The 13,827-nt window shown below is 39.2% G+C and overlaps 1 long non-coding RNA gene across 3 annotated transcripts in view; it reads left to right on the forward strand.

Moving 5' to 3' along the window:
• The window catches only part of LOC144315271 (uncharacterized), a 35,122-nt gene that overhangs the window by 1,071 nt on the left and 20,224 nt on the right, over nucleotides 1-13,827 (forward strand). The window contains exons 2-4 of one of the 3 annotated variants that reach the window (XR_013381015.1): nucleotides 9,035-9,086; nucleotides 10,997-11,070; nucleotides 12,827-13,043. This is a non-coding gene — a long non-coding RNA (uncharacterized LOC144315271). Of the gene's footprint in view, nucleotides 1-9,034; nucleotides 9,087-10,996; nucleotides 11,071-12,826; nucleotides 13,044-13,827 lie in introns of those variants that run through there. The other 2 variants (XR_013381013.1, XR_013381014.1) reach the window with 2 other exon arrangements.

The raw sequence follows: 13,827 nt of genomic DNA on the forward strand, positions 1-13,827 counted from the left end.
TCCCCCCCCACCCCATTTTAGAAATCTTTTGTCTACTCTTGGGGGAAGTTAACGAATCAGAGGGAATGGAAATATTTTCACTTTATTCAGGACAGAGGAGATAGGCTAGTGTGTGTCTAAGAAACTGAACCATTTTACCCCAAAAGGAATGTAAGGATTTTTTTCTAAAAATCAGGATTATGGAGGTAAATTTTACTTTTAATAAAAATCACCGGTTTTGAAAGTACAATTTGATGAAATATTATATGTGTTTATAGTCAAAATCACCATTGCAATCATCACATAGACCATACCCCCAAAGTTCCTTCCTGCCCTTTGGATGTCAATACCTGCATCTGTCCCCAGCATTTGCCAAGTGATTAGCTCTTTGCTGCTATTGTTTTGCCTTTTCTAGAATTTCATATAAATGGAATCATATAGAAAATAGACTTTTGTGTCTGGTTTCTTTTACTTCTGAGATTTACCCATGTTGTTGCATGTAATAGAGGTTCATTTTTTAAATTGTTTGAAGAGTCCTTAATTAGATAGATAACCCACAATTTGCTTATTCATCAATTGATGGACACTTGGATTGTTTCCAGTTTTTGACTGAGAAAGGAATAAACAAACAAAAGAGAGCATCCCCTGACATTTGAAAGCTGGCCTGGCACTCACAGCTAGGTCATGCTACTGTCCTAGAGGATGTAAACAATCTCACAAAATAAAAATCTCAGACAAGGTTATTCTGAGACCATGATAACATGAGACAAAGCAAATCCACCTCATAATTTTGTCTAAGTACAGACAAAAATATTTTTTTAAACAATATTTATTTATTTATTTATTTATTTATTTATTTATTTATTTGAGAAATGAGAGAGAGAGAGAGAGAGAGAGAGAGAGAGAGAGCACGAGCAGGGGGAGAGACAAAGGGAGAGGGACAAGCAGACTCCCTGCTGACTAGGGAGCCAGGTGTAGGGCTGGATCCCGGAACCCTGAGATCATGACCTGAGCCAAAGTCAGATGCTGTACTAACTGAGCCACCCAGGTACCTCCAGACAAAAATACTCTTTCTTATTTGCTACCTCCAAATTCTAAACATTACCCTTCTTGGACAAAATGAGTGACTACTGCTTCTTTACTAATTAGAGCTATGTGTTCATCTGCCCTCCCTATAGATTTATTATCCAGATACCCAATTATAGAACTACCTTCACTTTGACACCCTCAATCTAGAGTCAACCCCCACTTCCTTCTGGTGTCTCTCAAATGACCCAACCAGAGTCTGAATCCTATAATAGTCTCATTCTAATACCCTCCTACTGAGATTCCCCAAGCTTCCCCATTGTATGTGTTCTCCCTCATTGCAATGAATAATAAACCCAACCTATTCAACTATAGGCATCTTCCTGGGGCACTTTGGCTGGATAGCTATTTTTTTTAATTACTTAAATTTAGGTTACATACAGCTGTATTATTAGTTTCAGAGGTAAAGCTTAGTGACTTATGTTGCATAAAACACCCAGTGCTCATTACCTCAAGTGCCCTCCTTAATGCCCATCATCCAGTTACACCATCCCCCCTTTGTTTTACTCATGTGTTATTTAGAACTATATTTTTTTTCAAATAGTTTAGAGTTTTCTAGATCTCTCTTTGTTATTCATTCTATTTTCTTTCTGCGAACATATGATTTTAATTTTCTTAAATGTATTAATGTATGCCTGTGACTCAAAATATGGTATATTTGGTGCATGTTTCATGTGTACATAAAAAAGAGGAGAATTCTACTGCTATTGAGTAGAATATTCTATAAATGTAATTGATATAAATATCAGATCATGTTTGTTGATGTTGTTAAAGTGCTCTATATCCTTGTATTTATGTGTGTGTGATTGATTATTTTATCAATTACTGAGAAAAGAGTGTTGAAATCACCAACAATAATTGTGAATTTGTCTGTTCTTTCAGTTCTGTAAGTTCACTATTTTTTTTTTATTTGTTCCATCTACTCTGATAGTAATTCCACCCCATGTCTTTTTCATTTCAGGTGCTGCATTTTCAGGAGTTAGTTTCTTTCTTTCTTTTCTTTCTTTCTTTCTTTCTTTCTTTCTTTCTTTCTTTCTTTCTTTCTTTCTTTTTTTCTTTTTCTTTCTTCTTTCATTTCAAATATCTTCCTCATCATTCTCCTATTGTCCTTTGTCTTTTTTAACATATGAAACACATTTATGGTAACTATTTTGACATCATTGTTGACTAATTCTATCAACTGTCATTTCTGGTCCCATTCTAATTAATGAGTTTTCTAGTTATGGCTCATATTTTCCTATTACTCTGCATGTTTTTGACCGAATACAGACATTATGAATTTTATTTTGGGGGTATTGAATTTTGCTGTATTATTTAGAGAGTACCATATTTTATTTTGGCTTGCACTTAAGTTCTTCAGATCAGTTTGTCCTTTATACGGCTTGCTTTCAAACATTCCAGGGCAGCTTTTGGTCTAGTGTTAATTTAGTTCCACTACTGAGCCAATTTTATTCTGGGGATTTGTCTTGTGTGTTTGGAAACTCTCACTTTGGCTGGTAGGAGAATAAATTATTCTCATTCTTATTTGATGTCTGACATTGGTCTATCTATTGCTTTCTGGTGGTTCTTTACCAATTTCAGGTAGATTTCTCTCCTGCATACTCAAAATGGTGCTCAGTCAAAGACACTAGGGGACCTTTCTTAGATCTCTGGATCTGTCTCTGTGAACACCTCCTTTATCACATTCTTCCTTGCAAACTCTAGCTACACTATTTCCCTGAAGTCCAATTTCTATGTCTTTAACTCAGAAAGACCATTGGCTTTGTTGTGTTCACCTTTCCTGAATGGTAGCCTGAAGAGTATCTCATTTATTTTTTATTCTCTTAGGACTCACAGTCATGTGCTACCTGTAATTAAGTCATTTTAAATGCTGAAACTTTTTTTCTTCTGGTTTCCTGGTTGTTTGAGGCACGCAGATAAATCTAATCCCAGTTTTCTCATCATAGTCAGTAGAGGAGGTCATTTGGTCACTTTTTTGAATGATCAACTTTTCTGTTGAGCTATGGGTCATTTACTGATTGCCAAACAAGACCTATTGTTGAGGTAAATGGCAGGAACTGGGTAAAAGCCTTAGTGGGGATAGAAGTCAGGGAAAAATATTGAATTTTGGGTTTTAAGCACATGGGCTCTTCTATGTGGTCATAGGATCATTTAGTAGTGTGGAAGGGTTGAGACTGGTAGAGTTTGTGTGGATCCTTTTTTAAAAATATTTATTTATTTATTTATTTATTTATTTATTTATTTATTTAAGAGAGAGAAAGAGAGAGAGTGAGTGAGTACATGCAAAAGAAGGGGGCACAGAGGGAGAGAGAGAGGATTTTTAAGCAAACTACCCACTGAATGAGGAGTCCTCTGTGGGGTTCTGTCTTAAAACCCTAAGATCATGACCTGAGAGGATGCTCAACCTACTGAGCCACCCAGACACCCTTGTGCAGAGATTCTAATAATGGCTTGGTAGCTGTGTTAGTGTGAAAAAGAATCATTCGATAAATTCCGTTGTGTAATTGAGACAGTCAATGTTCACCTGTCATGAGATCTGAGCACTCTGTGGGATTGACACTTTGCCATATACCAGTCACTGATTCTGGAGAATGACAGGACAGCCATTGTGATACGTAAGGAGTGTCCTTTCCCAAATTTGTTCTCAGAAGCCAGACTAGGGCATCATATGTACTCTTATTACAAAAAGAAGATTGCTTTAGAGCTGATTTGTGGCTGTTAACTTTTTAATTTTAAAGTATTTTAATCTTTCAATGTCACAGCACTGGGTGGAAATAAATTAGTAGATGAAGCTCAGGCTTAGAATATTCTTTCTCACTTTTAGTATTAAACAAAAGATGGACTAAGAGGTTCATTATTCCTAATGAGAAATATAGCCATTCTTTTTGAAGAAGTTGAACACTTATCACCTTTAAACTTGATTTTTTTTCTTCTTTCAAGTCCTAATTGTTTTATAAAAGAATCGAACCTGCTTATCAATGAAAATATTTATGCTCTATTAATTAATTACTTTAAGTTAGGCCTACATCCTATTTATATATGTATATAGGGTAGTTTTTTCTTCTCTCTCTCTCTCTTTCTCTGTCTTTTAAAAATTTATTTATTTATTTTAGAAGGATTGCATGTGACAGCAGGGGATAGAGGCAGAAGGAGAGGGAGAGAGAAACTCAAAACAAATTCCATGTTGAGTTTGAGCCGAGTATGGTACTCAATCCCATGACCCTGAGATCACGACCTGAGCTGAAACCAAGAGTTAGATGCTGAACTGATGACACCAGCCAGGCACCCCATTTCCTTCTGTATTACAGATTATGAAAGGGGTGTCTGGCTGGCTCACTTGGTAAAGCATGCAGCTCTTCATCTCAGGTTGTGATTTCAAGCCCCACATTGGGTGTACAGATTACTTAAAAATTAAATAAAAATTTAAAAACTGATTATGCTATTTGGCTCATTTGGACACAGGAGAAATAGATCTTTGTAACATGTGGTTATTCTCATTTACAGGATTTTTCGTCATGGTATTAAGAAAGTTGGGAAGATGGGATGCCTGGGTGGCTCAGCGGTTGGGCATCTGCCTTTGGCCCAGGACATGATCCTGGAGTCCTGGGATTGAGTCTCCCACATCGGGCTTCCTGCATGGAGCCTGCTTCTCCCTCTGCCTTTGTCTCTCCCTCTATCTGTGTCACTCATGAATAAATAAATAAAATCTTTTTTTTTTTTTTAAAGAAAGTTGGGAAGATAGGAAACCTCAGGACCACTCAGTTGAACAAGGGGAATGAGAACATAATTCAGGATAGACTGGAGTTATGACAACCAAGCGTTGTATTTTAGATAGCCTTTTGATCTTCTACTGCCCCATTCAGTTGCTCTGCCGTTACAGTCACGATGTCTGCCTTTGCTCCTCTGTCTTTGCTTCAGCTTATTGTCCCTCTCTGGATTGACCATGTCTCTTTTCTTACTCATGGCTTCTGCTTGTTTATGATTTTGCTATATCATAGCTTCTATTTACTGCCTTCTTTCTACGTGTATTTCCTCTTCTGCCTTTCTCAGTTGTCTACTTGGTCTTTCTATATTCTGATTGGGCTGAATTCTCTTTTTGGGTTACATCATAGGCTGCTGGACAGATGGCTATGTTAGAACAAGTGCCCATCCTTGGTTCAATCACTTGTAACAATGCAGCATAAATAATACTACTGAACTGGTTGGCTCATCTCTATGAAACCACTTAGAAGGGTCCTGGGATGATTGAAGGCACTATGAGATATTCTGGAGGGGAAATAAAGGTGTTAGACATCTTCTATTGACCATATAATGTGTAGATGTCAACTACATTATCATTGAGTGAATGAATGAATTAAATAGTAAACCCACTCTCCTTTGCTTGACTGGCTGAAGAACACTTAGCTACAACATAATTTATGCTTTAAACTTCCATTTTACTTCATCTCAGTCTGTTTTTCCCCCTCTGTAACTCAAAATGGAACTGGGCACCCTGCGGCAGAGCAGATCCTCTACTGCTGAATGAAGGAAGGTGTTTCATTTTTTGCAGCATCCTATCTCCCAACAGCTAAGTGCCTCATTCCTCATTTGCTTCACAGGATGGCTGTGAGGAAGAAATGAGATCTTTTATAGAGAATCACCAATCTCGTGTCTGTGCCATAAAAAGTGCTTCATATCAGTTGGGTATTATTTTTCTGTGCTCCTCATGATTGGGTCCTCAGTTAAGCATATCCCAAGCTCCATTAAAAAAAAAAAATGTTCCCTTTCACATCAGGAGACATTCCTTGTTTTTGTGCCATCAGTGGCATGGGGGTGGCAGTAAATTAAGTAAAATGATCATACTCTGAAGTTAATAAGTTATTTTTCCCTCTTCATAAGATTTTTGTTTTTAAAAGAAGATTTTGTGAACTCTAAATTAAACTCTAAATGTATATATCTCAAGCAAATAGGAATTGGGTAAAGAACATACCTTTTATGAATGTTCAGAGGTAAGAAAATGTAGTGGGAAATACTTATTTTGGCTTATTTGGCTTTCTCAATTCAAGTGCGGAATAAATCAGATCCCTAATATTAGGGTCAGGTTTAATTTCTACAGCTTTTAGAAGACAAAGACCAGGTCCATGTATTACCTTTATGGAAAATCTTCAGCAATCAAATACTTAAAAAAAAAGTGGTTAGGACAACTAATTTCACAATGGTGTAGTAAGAAATATTTTCCTGCTTTAGAAAAAGATGAATGAAGAATGGAGATTCTTGACCAATCTAATTGGTGAGTTAGAATGCCAATATAGGCCCATTCTCCTAGACTCTTTTGTTGGCCCTGGAGCCCCTATTTTTTTTATGTTTTCAACTGCGCGGTGAACCCTCCTCCTCTTATTTGGATCTCTAGGAGAAAGTGGACATTGGTGGAGCTGAGTTGTCAAATGTCATGAGACCCTGGCCCATTTACAACTTCTTAGAGAAAGTAGTCGTCTACCCTCACCCCCCATCGAAGTAGATAAACCATACACAAACTCTTATATGCAGCTGCTTGCTTTTGGGACGTCTTGCTCACTAGTTATTTTAGCAATGTTTCAGCAGGCAGAGCAGTCAAGCAGAAATACCACATTCTTTGTGAAAACCCGAGGTCAGCACAATTTCTTCCCAGGGAAATTGTAACCTTTTGTGCTGAGATTGGGATGTCTGGGTTAGAAAAGAGTAGAGAAAAACCAGTTTCTGGGGCCCCCAAATCCCTTATCTTTTTCCGGAGCACCAGCGCTAAGATCACAAGTTCATTCCTGGCAGATGGAAAGTTACTGTCTCTCAGGGCTGCTAAGAGAACGTAGGGTATTTTGCAAGTCACACTACCAACAATATTTACATCTAAGTGATATACATTTTTGAGTTTCCTGTTGTCTTGCTCTTATCTCTTCCTCCATTTTATTTTCTTCTTCTTCTGTATAGAATGGCTTGTAGAGAGACTAATCCCTCTCAAAGATTCAATCCTTCAAGATAGTCTTTCTGAACTTTACATATCACATGCACACCTCCTTCTCCACCAGCTCTAGGTAGTTGAACTTTGCTCTTGCAGCCTCTGTGTTTGCCTCCAACCTAGAGAGCACAAAGTATGGTATTAAAGTCTGCTTACAGGTCTGTGTCTTCCAGTGTCCCATGAGGATAAGACTCATATTACACTTATCACTGTGTCCGGAAGGCTCAGAGTTTAGTTAAAAGCTTTCAAATTGGAGACTTCTAGATTCAAACCCATTCTGTCTCTATGTCTTCATGAACTTAATCTCTTCTATAAAATGAAGATAATAATACCTTGAAGGTTGATATAATTTTAAAAAATATATGGGTAGATTCCTTAGATTGTTGTAAGGTTTTTAAATTTTTTTATTGAATACACGTTTGCTGAACATCAGGACCCTCTCTGAAGGAGAAGATTCCATGAAAGATATACAGTTTTAGGGGGACGTTAGGAGGTGTAGACAGTAAAGCAGTCTGTCTTTTGGTGACATGGGATGTTGTGAGCTGATTCTAAATGTTTAGGTCTGCTGGGTCTTTCATAGTGTAAGCAGGCTTGGCAACCACTTTCTGGCCAGCCCCAGGCTTCTTCTCCATTGCTGTCTCCACCCTCCACAGCCTGAGACGCATGTCTCCAAGTCATCGCCTGGGATTATCATGTTTTATGGACAAATGTGGCGTCAGAACAAAGGTCTCAAGAGAAAGAGTCTTTCTGTTTTTATTCAGATCAAAGCTGAGCCTGTATTGGCTGGACTCTGACCTTTTCTTAGAAGACTTGGAATCGTTCTCCTGGTTTCAGTGGATTTACATTTGTGCAGAAACATATTAAGCATATAGGCCTACTTTATGTCTCACCTTTACAGCAAAAAAATAAAATAAAATAAAATAAAATAAAATAAAATAAAATAAAAAAAATAAAATAAAGACCATGAAGACTTGCTTTGTCAGTCTGTGAGCACAGTTGAGAACATATCAATTTAGATGGCAAGATTGCTGAGCTGGGAGATGGAGTAGTGGCCCTTGGTGTTCTGCTTCTCTAGACACACATCGAACAAACATTTCTTGAAGATTTCTGGCATGCTAGCCCAAATTTTTCCTTTCAATTCATTTCTCTTAATTTTTATAACATGTGAGATATTGTTGTTGTGATTTGTAGAACTAGAGTTACGGAGGTAAAGAGACTCACTCCAAGGCAACATAAAATAAGTGGAATAGTCAGGACTTGAACCCAAGTCTGCCTTATTGCCTAGTTCAGCTTCTCTCTTTCAGCCCTATTTCCCCAGTGTCAAAACATACTTTCCCCCAAAGCAGTACAAAAGCTGAGGTCAAGGGCAACCCTCAGTTTCGTATTTTGGGGAAGTTCATGGCCTCACTGTGAGCTTGGCAAAAGCTATATTCTTTCCTCTTGGGAAAAGTGTATATATGTATCAAATTTGACATTGAATTTCTTGAATTAACAGAGTCCTGAATCCCATTCATGGGCCTCAGTTTAAGAATTCAAAATCTGGTCTAAATTGTCAGGTTACTTATGGAGAAGTTAATACCAAGAGAGGGGAAGGAAATAATTTAGTCAATCACTTGGCGACAGAAATTTTCAAATTTTTATCTAGTTTTATTTAATCACCCAATGAATCTCCCGTATGCAACTGTACACTGAGAAAAAAAATGACACTCAGGAAAAGAATGAAAGTCAAGGTGAATGAACTTAACTGCTTTAATTATTTAAACCCCAATTTCTAAGCTCAAGTTACTATCAACTGTGAGGGCACTACCCTACAGAGTGGGGTAGAGCATGCCAGTGATTTTAACTCCTTCAGGTGTCTATTCACCCAAGAATCTCAAATTTCCAAGGCACCTCACCTTATTTACTAAGAAGCAACTTCTACATAGAAAGAATCTACGACATTAATATTCTAGCCTTGCCTCACGCCCTATAGATCAATGGCTTGTTCTTATCTGACAGCATCCACTGACATATTTCCCTGGGATCGAAGAAGGAAGAGAAGAAATTGCAGGTAGGATTTGCAGCTGGTTGGCATATTGTGTTTTTATTGAAGGGCTTTACAGTCCCCACATTGCCCGGATTCCCCAAATCCATGCAGTCAAGAGTCTCAGCATGCATGAGAAGCTGATAGGAGAGCCCTGTCAATAAGCCTCCACTATTCCACATTAGTTGTCTCCTTACCAAATTGGAATATCGTCTTCAAGGGCTCTGACTCTTATCCTGGCAATTCTGTGTTTTTATGAGAGAATAAGCAGAGGAAATCCAAGCTGTGTAAATGTAGATCCATATACGGACTCACCTAGGCTACTCCTTATGGTAGACCACTTACACTGTTAGTTCCAGATCCACAAAGGGAAAAAATATATATGAAGGCACACTATAATTTTGATGAATTGTGAAAAGCACAAATTTTAGATGAAAAGCACCTCTCAGGTAAAAATCAACTCTTACATATTCTTATTGAACATGTGCCTGAGACTATGTTAGGTGATGGGGATATAAGATGAGTAAGAGCCAAGGTGTCCATCCATCCATCCATCCATCCATCCATCCATCCATCCATCCATTATCTACCTGTCCTTTCAGGGAAAAAATGTTCTAGAGTTTCTATAGGAGCACAGAAATAGGTATAAATCAAATTAAACACTCAAGTAGGAAAACCTGGATGAATCAGCCATTAAGCTAAATTTGGAAATGGAGTGGGGCACCCTGGATAAATTAGAGATTGGAAGGATGAGTGGACATCTTTTTAGTGCAGAGATTGTATGATGCACCTCCACTGGCATGGAAGCATTAATCAGCATGGTGGGTTTAGGGAGTTGCATGTACTTCAATATTGTTGGAGTAAAGGTCATGGAAGATAGATAAGTGGGGGCAGGGAGAGAAGAGTCTAGAGAGCTATTCAGGGGTAGAATCAGAAAGAATTTTATGTGCTAAGCTAAGGAGTTTGAACTTTACCTTGAAAACTAAGGGGAGCTATTGAAGGTTTTTAATAGCGGTGAGTGGTAGGATCAGATTTACATTTTGGACAGATTATTCTGTCTGCAGGGAGGAGAATGTGTTGGAAAGTGTCCAGACTAGAGGCTGGAAGATGAGTTAGGAGGCTATTGCTGTAATCCAGATGGGATCCAGAATGAAGCAGTAACAGTTACTAAAGATAGGAAGACATATCTATTAAATAGATATTTAAGATGTAGGATATACTGTTTGTAAGTGGGAATGAAAAGGAAGAAAGAGTCAAGGACTCTGCTTTGGGCAATTATTTGTATGTTGGTGCCATTCCTTGAAGCAGTGGATATAATGAGAGCAGCACATGGCAAGGACATTAGCTTAAGGCAAAGTAATTTTAATTCATTTTAGGATATTTTGTGATTGGAAGAATGTTCAAGTGGAGATACCTACATAACAGTTGGTCTCGGGTAATAAATCTGAACTGAAAATACAGATTTTTGGATTCCTCCTGCATAGACGGCTGTGGACTAGATCATGGAGAGCATAAAACCTGAGAGGAACAAATGTGAAGATGGAGTCCAAAGAGTGGTCAGAAGGTTAGAAAGAAAACTGTAGAAAAATTGTATCAACAGAGGCCAGAAGAAGAGAATGTTTTAGCATGGAAGAGTTCGGCATGGTTGAGTGCCTTAGAAAACAAAGATGGGGTAATTTGGGTTATTTAATGATATGAAGGGCTTTGGTGTCCTACAAAAGATCCATTTCACCAGGGAGGTAAAAGTGGAAACCATGTTATAGGGGGATGAACGATGAGTGGGAGAAATGACAAATGATAAGAAATTAGAAAACAACTATGGTCGATGATGTTTTCAAGAAGATAGTCAAAGGAAGGAGGGAGGTTGGGCAACTGGATATGGTTTTGATTTGTGTTGTTTCATTTTGTTGTTGTTTTAACGGTGTTTATTTTCTCAGCAGGGAGTACCCTAACAAAGGGAGAATCGGATAAAAAAAATGAGACAGAAGGATAGAGCTGCATTCAGTAGGAGGTACAAAGGGACGGGATCTAAAATATGACTGGAGAGGGGATCCCTGGGTGGTGCAGTGGTTTAGTGCCTGCCTTTGGCCCAGGGCGCAATCCTGGGGACCTGGGATGAATCCCACGTCGGGCTCCCGGTGCAGGAGCCTGCTTCTCCCTCTGCTTGTGTCTCTGCCTCTGTGTGTGTGTGTGTGTGTGTGTGTGACTATCATAAATAAATAAAAATTAAAAAAAAATAAAATAAAATATGACTGGAGAAACCATTCTTAGATAGCAGACCAGAAGGAAGAGGAAAGGTACAGATGGAGGTAAGACTGCAGGTGGCCCGGGAGGAGGCTGAGGGAGTGGGAGCTGCTGGTGGCGTGTCTCTGCATCAAGATAACACAGGCCAGTCTTATTGGAGAATGGCTGTGAGTCATCACTGAGGGTTTGGGATAACTAGAGGCCATAAGAGGTGGCCTGGGCAGCACCGAGGACCCACGGGAGGCAGCAGGCCTAGAAGCTGTAGAGGCACCCACGTGTGCTTTGGACCCGACTGTAGTGTCGCCTAAACCCTGACAATGCATCAGACGGTGGTCTGGAGAATAGGCTTATCTTGCCACAACACCAGGAAGCAGCTGTGGTGCAGCCGGGGAGGCACCGACAGGGGGACAACTATCCCGGGTCTTCATTTCACCAGACCACGTTCCGCTGATGTGACCTTGAGCTGATAAGTTTACTTTCTGAGCCTCATTTTTCTGATCTGTAAAAGGGTTAAGATGGCACGTATCCAGGGTAGTTACTATGTATGAGAATTCACTCTGTCAATTATTTAATAATATGTAAAAATGATGGATGTTTTTCCGAATATGAATAATGAATACAGGGCCTTGGAGAGCTTACTACTATCTGATATAGAATAAAAGTAAATGGGAGTTGACGTGGCCGAAACGCAAAGTTGAGCAGTGCTGAACAGAAAGGACCTTTGCAATGAAAGACGAAGGCCTGGGAAAGTCTCTTCTTCCTTTTGTCTTTTCTCTCTCTCTCTCTCTCTTCTGTAAGTGAAAGTTTAAAAGTTATAAGATAATGTTAAAGTTATAAGATAAGATGCCTACAGTATCTCTATCCTAAGAATCTCATCTGAGAATGAGGCCCAAAGGAACCTTTGCTGGTTGACAAGCTGGGAGGTAAATATGGGGACTAGGATGCTGGTGCAAGCCACTAAGAAGTTGCCCCGGGGACATGCATCCCGAGCACCCTTCAGGTCCCACAAGAAGATAAAAGGAGAAGGAATCTGTCATTTTGGGAAAGACTTCAGGACTCTTCCTAAGGCAACTGAGGATATATCTCCTTTTCTCTGACAGCCAGATAGCCTGGTACTGCCCTTCCTGATGTGCCCACCAGAGCAACGTGTCAGATGAGCAGTGTGGGTCTGTGTGTGTGCATAGAAAGGTCTGTTACAACTAATCTCTTATTTATAAAATCGATCCACTTTCCAAAAAACACTGTATGTTCTGAAATGCCATTTATGCGACACCTTTGGAGGAGGAAACAACAGGAAACAATTACAGAACAATAGAAGGCGGTTGTGTAACCTGGAATGAAACCTTGAGTTACCAATGATGAGAATTACAGAAATTCGTGGCAAGAAAGTGAGCATTGTGGGGCTGGCAGATCAGAATTGGGGGGAAAAAAAAAGTCAAAACTGGAAGAGCCCTAGAAGTAATGTAGAGTGTTTTTTTTTTTTTTTCTGTCTGTCTTTTTCTAAACTCAACTCCATTTTACAGGTGAGGTGGCTAAGGCTCAGGGAGATGAAGTCACTTCCCCGGGCTCGCAGTGAACGAGGGAGCCGTAGTAAAAGCAGTAGAAATGGCAGATGCAGCCAAGAGGCAGTTAAGCAAAGCAAGAATCGAAGCAGTAAGAGCAGCACCTATTATGGAAACCATTTCAATTCATGTGGTGCTTCCTGGACACCTTCACTGCGTGAATCATTATATATGCATAATTCTCTTTTAATACATGCGGCTGCTCTGTAAGGTAATTTGTAGGTTATAATGAACATTTATCTTGGGTTCTTTTTTTAATTTGGCCATTCTAAATCTGAATCCCCCTTCTTATGTTTGAAGAATCGGTTGCTTTTCCAGGCAGACCGTGAGCTTCACTATAGAAGTTGGAAATCCCAGGCAAAGAGCAGAAAGGAACTTTCCCGAAGATAACAGGCTCTGGAGCCTGACATTTGAGGTTTTCATTTCAGCTCTGGGCGCACTAGCCAAGTTATTTGGCTCTCCTGTACCTTGGTTTCCTCCCTAGTGAAAATGGGGCTGACATACAGACTCCCCGTGGAGATTAAGAAGACCTGTGAAGATTAAATGAATTAATACATGGAAATACAGAGAAGTGTCTGGCACATCATAAATGCTCAACAACTTATAGCTACTTTCTCAGCCTCCCTAGCATCGGGGGTATGGGTCCATGGTCTATGGCCATCAATCACGCACACTCACTTTCACATACTGACAAGAAAAAACAGGAGCTGTCCAAAAAAAAAAAAAAAAGTCATTTTTAGTTAATATCAAATGGCTGCAGCCACAGCAACAATAACTAGCTTCTAAAGATGTCGCTGGCAACAGTGGACCGCTTGGTCCTTCCTGCGAGCTACCCAATTTCCTTCTAATAGACTTCTTTTCTCCTTAAATTATCAGCTGGTATCAATATCTTCCATCTAGGAATGCTGACTCGTTAAAGAAGGCTTACTATTTTTGGCGATTAGCACTTAAGAAATGCTCAA

Source organism: Canis aureus, chromosome 6, assembly GCF_053574225.1.
Source record: "Canis aureus isolate CA01 chromosome 6, VMU_Caureus_v.1.0, whole genome shotgun sequence".
Taxonomy (NCBI): domain Eukaryota; kingdom Metazoa; phylum Chordata; class Mammalia; order Carnivora; family Canidae; genus Canis; species Canis aureus.